The sequence below is a fragment of the Elephantulus edwardii genome, unplaced genomic scaffold, assembly GCF_000299155.1.
Source record: "Elephantulus edwardii isolate Elephantulus edwardi_28Jun2011 unplaced genomic scaffold, EleEdw1.0 scaffold00184, whole genome shotgun sequence".
Taxonomy (NCBI): Eukaryota; Metazoa; Chordata; class Mammalia; order Macroscelidea; family Macroscelididae; genus Elephantulus; species Elephantulus edwardii.
In genome coordinates this window covers 1,512,652-1,520,187 of record NW_006399934.1, presented here as the reverse complement: position 1 = coordinate 1,520,187, position 7,536 = coordinate 1,512,652, and positions in this window count along the sequence as shown.

Sequence of the window (7,536 nt, the reverse complement as noted above, 5' to 3'; positions counted from 1 at the left end):
TTCCTGGCTTCCTAATCTTAAACTTTACCTCTGAGTTTCCAGAGCTACCAGCCAGTGACAGACAGAAAGGAGCTGGGCATCAGAGACAACATTTCCACACCCTGAGGCAGTCCAGCCTACAAAAGAGCTAAGATGGAGAGTCTTGGCATGAGGTGGACTTGCCCTTTCCTACGAGTTTCACTGTATCTTTCTTTCAGCAGTGAACTCTGAAAACCCAACCCACAGAGTGGATTCCAATCCGTAACTATGTTGTATATAGGACAGATTGGAACTGCCCCACAGGGTTTCCAAGACTGTAAATATTTACAGAAGCAGATTGCCACACCTTACAACCAGGGAGTGGCTAGTGATTTGGAACCACCAACATTTTGGTTAGCTGTGGAGTGCTTTGCCACTGCACCTCTAGGGCTCAACCTACCCTCAAATTCTGTCACCTTCTATCTAAGGCAATGTAAATTATCACACATCAACAGTGGGCCACACACACATATATGTTGTTGTTGTTATGTGCCATCGAGTCGTTTGCGACTCATAGCGACCCTACGTATAAGAGCCTTAAACGCCGTTCTATCCTGTGCCAACCTCGCTGTCTCAAACACATTCATTCCCACCACTCCACTCACAGAATCGATCCATCTCATCGAGGGTCTTCCTCTCCTGCGGTGTCCCTCCACTCTCCCAAACATGATGTCCCTCTCCAAGGACCAGTCCCTCCTTGCAACATGCCCAAAGTATGTCAGACAAAGCTTCAGAATCCTGGACTCCAGGGAACATTCTGGCTTACCCTCTCCAGGACAAACCTGTTTGTTCTCCTAGCAGTCCATGGTATATTCAACACTCTTCTCCAGCACCACAACTCAAAGGCATCAATTATCTTTCTATCATCCCTATTCACTCTCCAACTCTCTGATGCGTAGCACGTAATTGCAAAGACTATAGCCTGGATCAGGCGCACCTTAGTCTCCAGCCTCACGTTGTTGCACTTCAGTACTCTTGAGAGGTCCCTCACAGCTGACTTTCCCAATGCAATTTGTCTCCTGATTTACATATATAACATATAAATAATACACATGTGTTTATCCCCATATGATCCCTGGTGATAAAAACTGTGTTCACCCAACTAGAGTGCTGGTGTTTCAAATCCACCTCACTACTGCATAAGAAAGGTCTGATAATGTGTTTCCTCAAAGGCTACAGCCATGGAACAGTTCTACCATGAATTGGAACAGACTGCATGGCAATTGACTCTTTGTTGATTCATCCATCTATACAAATATGAATACATACATGTACACACACCTACATTTTCACAGCCATGCATACACAAAAAACTCTCTTACATGTTTTCCTCTACACTTGGTCACTGGGTAATGCCTAAAAAAGTAGAGAACCCAATTAGGGTGAGAAAAAGTGAGGAGTGGATTCAAGTTGCCCCTATACTTTCCCACATCCCTGATACAGCTTTTAGGAAGGCCTACACACATACACACACACACACACACACACACACACACATCGATCCTGTATACTTCCTTACTTGGGGGTGATGAGAGTGGGACAGGGGTTGTTTGCAAAAAGAGAGAAAGGATGCCAGCAGACTCTGTAGGAATCTGGCAATGCCAACATGAGAAGAAAGTGTTCCCACAGACCATACTCCTAGTTCTCAATCTCCTTCACTGAGTCCTGCCACTACCACCCACCCTCGCACTCCCACCTCCAAATCCTACAAGCAACTCTTGGAAGAATTCTGCTATTCTCTCATCACTGGGCAAGCAACCAGTTAGGATGCCTCTCCACCACACCACTTACCGAGCCCCCACTGCTATGTCTAGGGTGCCTCTCTGCTGTAGGGGCGTGGCCTTACCCTCCTGGCTCCATCCCCATAGTTGGAGGACTGGCAGGGGGAACCTTCCCAAGCTGTGACTCAGCATCCCCGGTATTTGGCGATGTGGCCAACTCTGACACTTTGCTCATCAGGGACTACAGATCCTAAGAGGTGGGGAGAAGGGTTGGTTTCCACTGGGATATTCCAGAAACGGGAGTATTAGCCACATCCCATGCCTCCTCCTGCCCTTCTGGCCAGACTCTGGCTGAGCCTGAAAAGGAAGGCTGAAGGTAGAAATATTCTTGGAGTGTGAAAAGGGAGGGCTTATGCATAAGGGTCCCAGCTACCTAGAGGGAAACAGTACCAGGAAGGGGAGAATTGGGGGATCTTTGGACCTCTGATGATCTAGTGGCAAGAAGCTGCGCTGCAATCCTGAAGGCATGAAGTTAGAGGCCACCCGCTGCTCTGGGGGAGAAGGATGGACAATCTCCTCCTATATGGCCAATCTCTTCCCTTTTGATTAACTGCCTCTGAAAACTTAGAGGTGGCTCAGCTATGAGTCGGTTCTGACTCTCGGTACACCACCACCACCACCACAAGATGTTCCTTAATCTGAGAAACTAACGGGCCAAAGGAACAGAGAATGTAAGAGAAAAGATTTCTACACCTCCTTCATCAAGGCGAGGGGTCTCTGGTGGCACAGTCCTTAAGGAGTTGCACAGCTGCCCCAAAAGCCTAGCCTCTGGCAGTTCGAATCCAGCAGCTGCTCTGCAGAAAGATGAGCCAGCTCCAGAAACCCGCCAGGGGGTCAGCTAAATTGGTTTCGACTTGACGGCCATGTGTTTGAGCATCGCACGAAGCGGCAGTGAGAGAACAGACGGCAGCCTGGGGACATGAGGTGCTGGGTCCCCCGGGATTTGGAAGCACAGCTTGGGCTGGCGGGGAGGGACCGGGATCCGGGAAGCGGGGCGGGGCCTGGAAGCCACCGGCCGGCAGCTGTGGTGTTTCCGAGTTGCTTCCCAGTAGTTCCCTTCAGTTCCGTTTCCAACTGTTTCCAAGCCATTAAATTCTTTCCAGGCGAGATAAGGGGCCCGCCCGCCCCACCCGGGCCGTCACGTGTATGGGGTTCGGATGGACCGAGGCCGGGCAGCCTAGCAGGAAGATGCAGGGAGCTGCGCGGTGTCCCCGGGGCATCTTTACTGTCCCAGCCCCGCTCAACTGTGAGTCATGCGTGCACAGCTCTCAACCAAAAACAAGTTTCAGGATCCTCTCTGCAGCCGCTGCGTCCTCCCACACCTGGGCACCCTGGGTTCCCCAGTTCAACACTTCTTGAAAGTTGAAACCCCCAGACTCTGCAACCTAACGTCCTGCTATCTGGGGAGTCCCCATTTGGATGCCCCCCGCCAGCACCTTCTGGAGCCCCAAAGCCCTCGTTCATAGCCATCAGCACTTTCCTCCTGAACTTAACCAGGAAGATCTTGCTTTGCTGCCTTCCCCAGCATTCTCAGTGGCCCACCTTTCTGATAATTGTCTCCATCCCAGTTCCACATGGGGTGTTACCACTTGCTCAAGTTCCCCGGTTTATCCCAGCCCCTCTCAGGTACTTGTATCCTATCTAAACCCCTGCCTTTACACTCCACTTTCTCCCTTTCCCAATATAACACCTTGTCCTCCAAGGGAGTCTGGAACCTTACTGATGCCTGGTCTCAACCCTCGGATAGAAAGCCCCAGCCCTGGGAAGTGCTCCTGAGAGCTTTGCCCTTCACTTGGGCATAGGATAGCTCTGCCACCCCTGCCATGCCCTGTCTATCATCCACGAGTGATGTTCCTTACCTGGACAGCGAGGCAGCTGAAGAGCCTGTGCACCTGCTTTGTCCCAAACTCCAGTGGGGGCAGGGTCTCAGGACAGGGCAGGGTGGGCTCCTCTTGACGGCTCTGGGCTCCCTGGAGGTCCCTCTCTTTGGCCCCAGCAGCGGGGGCTCAGAGGGATAGGACCGACAGTCTATCTCAGAGCGACAGCAAGAAGGAGGGCGCCTGCAGCGAGCTGGGGGAGGAGAAGGGGAGGACCAGCATGAGGTCAGGGAGGGGAGCGGAGATAGAGCAGGTCCTCCCACTCCTCCTGCCTGCCAGACCTCCAGCGTCATCATATGCCACCCCCCACCCGCCTGTCACTGGCCCTTTCCTTTCTGGGATCATGAGTCCCACCATACAGTCTTGTCCTTCCATTCCTAGTCATACCTCCAGGGTCCTTTCCCCATCCTATTTTTAACTCTTCCTCCCCACCCTAATTTTTGCCACCCCCTATTTATCTTCCCTCCTTTCCCCCTTTCCCCACCTTTTGCCCCTTCCCGCTGACTCATTTTCTCCTCTCTACCAACACCCTTCTCACATGGACAACCACTTTCCTCCCCGTGCACCCTCCCTTCCACCTCTTCCTGTCAGTGTTCCAGCTTCCCGCATCTATCTGTTGCTCAGCATAAGCTCCTTCATTCCCCCACCAACTTGGTTCCAAGTGTGGGACAGGAGCAGGCACAAATTTCCCTCTCAGTTTGAATCCTTTCACTCCGCATCCTTCTCAGGGACTGTCCCCCCATCTTTGCCCCGGTTCTAGTCCTATTGCTTCCACTTGCACCCCGTCTCTTCATCTCCTATTTCCTATTTTGACACATCCCTGAGTGACATCAATTGCCCTATTCTATCTAGTCTCTTTTTTCTCAACTCAGATCACTGGCCTCTATTCATTCTCCCACTTCAGCAAATGACTTAAGAGAAATGGCAGTGATGCTTGGACACTGGTTGGGCAAAGGCTTGGTTGCACTCTGGAGCAGATAAAACTTTGAAAAGAAAGTTGGGGCTTCGGGGAGACTGGGAAGAGAAACCTGAGGATTAAGAATAAGGCTTGCAAGTAAGTGGGAGGCAGAGGCAGGAGATAGGGGCATGAAGAGGGCTAAGCTGTGGACCACAGAAGGGGGTTAAAATTTGAGAGCTGTAGGGGAGGAGGAAGCAGGGTGTGGAGACAGTGAGAGGCTCAAGAGTGGTAGTGGGAAAGGCATTTTGGTGGAGATGAACGGACTGACAACCAGGGCACAGGGTGATGGAGAGAGAGACATACCCCGTATTTATCTGGTGGGTGTGTCTCTGGCCTCATTTCTTCATGCACTGTCCCCAAAAGAGGCTGAAAAGGAGACTTTTAACAGGAGAAAGAAGAGACCCTATCTCTACCAGATTTCAAGTTGAGGATAGGGTTCCCTCTACAGTCAGGTAATGGGCATGGGTGAAAGGACCCTTCGTGTGCCTGAGTCTGCCATATGTGCTAGGGCACAGGTGTCTGCACCCACACCAGACAGAACTTTTAGGGTTGCAGGTGTGCTGGTGGATCTGGGTCACAGTGTGCTGGAACATTATGTGGCTATGGTTTGTTCTCTGGTTAGCTCCCTATGGTTGAGGGCAGTGCATTCATTGACTCTTGCGTGGGTGTCCCCGTGTGTGTCCGTGTGTCTGGGTGTGTGTGTGTGTGGCTGCTTTTTTCCTGGCCTTGATTGGAGGATGAAGTCAGTATCTTGGACAGAGCTGGGCTCAGCTTCCTTCCTCTGTCTTGATGTGAAGTCCCACAGCCAAGAGTAGGTAGCAGCTCCCCCAGGATCTTGGGAGTGGGGAGGGGGAAAGCAGGTAAGATGGTGAGGGTCTTAAATGGCATTACACTGGGAGAGACCAGATGCAATGTGGATTTGCTTTGATTTGGAGGGGAATTCCTTCTGGTTTTATTAAAGATTACCAGTGGTTCTTTGGTAGAAACACGTGCAATATCCTTCAGGGTGATTTACAGCATCTGGAGCCCTCCTGGGTTGGTCATCTATGAGTTGGTTCTGACTCAACAGCACCTAACAACAGCATGATCACTTTATGTACACTTGGTCCAGGCAAGGAGACACTTGTATCCTGGGGTGGAACAAAAGCCAGAAATAAGGCCACAGAAGCCCGCTCCTGAAGGTGGAAGTGAGTGCTGGAGGGAGTGCATGATTCTAGATGTTCACTGTTTACAGGGAATTTGAAGAAACCACTGGAAGCTTGATGGGCATGATTCCAGGTTCTGTCCATAATCTTGATTCATCTCAGTGGTTTCACACTTTTTCAGGGGCTCATTCTCAGGGATTGCACAGAATACTCAATAAACATGCGTCAATTTTAAACTGTGGAAGGGTTGGGAGAGAAGAATGAGGGGTCAAGTGCCTGATAGGGAGCCATATGCATAAAGGCAGGGAACTCCAGTGGTCGGAGCTGGTGGGCCACAGTGGGTTGTCCCGGTGGGGACAGGAAAGTTAGGGGATTGTTGAGAACTGCCCATGTGCACCAGCTATTCTCTGAAGCTTCAGTCCAGCTGTCTATCTGCAGCTCCAAGCTTTCCTTGAATGATCCTCCAGATTCCTTTCCTGACCTCAGGAGGATAAGAGATAAAAGACACAGGGAAAAAGCAATGGGAATGATGAGGGGTAGGGAAAGGAAGACATGTAAGAGTAAGGGCAATTAAGGGCAAAGGACCTGAAGGACCGAGAGAAAGGAATGAAAAGAGGCCAGAGACCGTGATCCAAGAAAGCAGTCCCAGAGAGAGGAAAAGATAGAAAACATTTGCACTGGGCTTCCGTTTATAAAGCACTTTCCTTCAGGGTGTAGCATTTTACTAGCCCCTACTTGGTGGCTGAGGAAGTAAGACTTAGAGACCTTAAGTGACTTGTCCATGGGACTTTGCCAGTAGTGTCGAAGGTGGCCTCAATCAGATTGACTTGTTCCAGAGCTCACCCAACAACTGCCCAGGGAAAAGGTAGTATTACAAACTTGGGGCAGAAACAAAATGAAGTGGTTTCTTGAAGGATTTGTCTGAGAGGGTGGGGAATCTGGATTTTTGAAATTTCTTTCTGCATTCAGTCATTACACAGATTTAGTTAGAGGAAATTGCCAAGTGCAAGAGACAAGGGAGGGGGCAATGTGCTGTTAGCAATCACTGAGGAGGGGGATGAAGGAGGGGAACGTGTGGATAAAGGATTGGACCTAAGATCAAAGATGGAAGAAGTCTAAGTGACTAGGATTGAAGGGGGGCAAGGGAACCATAGAAAGGCCGCGTTAGACCCTTAAAACTTCATTTGCCTCGAGACATGGGTGTGGGGAAAAGGGAGGAGGGAGGACATTTCTATCTCGTGACAAAAGAAAGTCACACAATTGTTTTGTTCTCTCCTCTGGGGCGGGTGGGCGCCTGTATTTACCAGAGGGACTGAGGTCGCTGTGGCAACCACACATCTGGGCCCCGGAATCCAGATGTGCTGTATCCAGAAGCCATAGCAGAACGATGAGGCAAACATTAGGCTCCCCAGTGCTGGCCCCTACAGCTGGGAAGAGGACAGAGGATTGAAGTGAGGAAATAGAGGGGGTGGGGGAGGAAAAAGGATGAGAAGAATAAAGCAAGGGGAAAGACAGGAAGCAATGGAGAGAGACAAGGAAAGTGGGCAGGATGGCATCAAAAAGGGAAGAGGTGAGCCCAGAGTCAGCAGCAGGACATGAGAAGACTGCAAAGAAAAAAATACAGTAAAGCAAAGGAGGAGAAAAGAGGAAAGTATAAAAGAAGAAACCAATAAAATAAAGAGTAAAAAAACCCCAAAACCACCACCTCCACTGTTTTGAAAGTAAATTCCGATTCAGAGTGAAAAAGCTGCCCTACT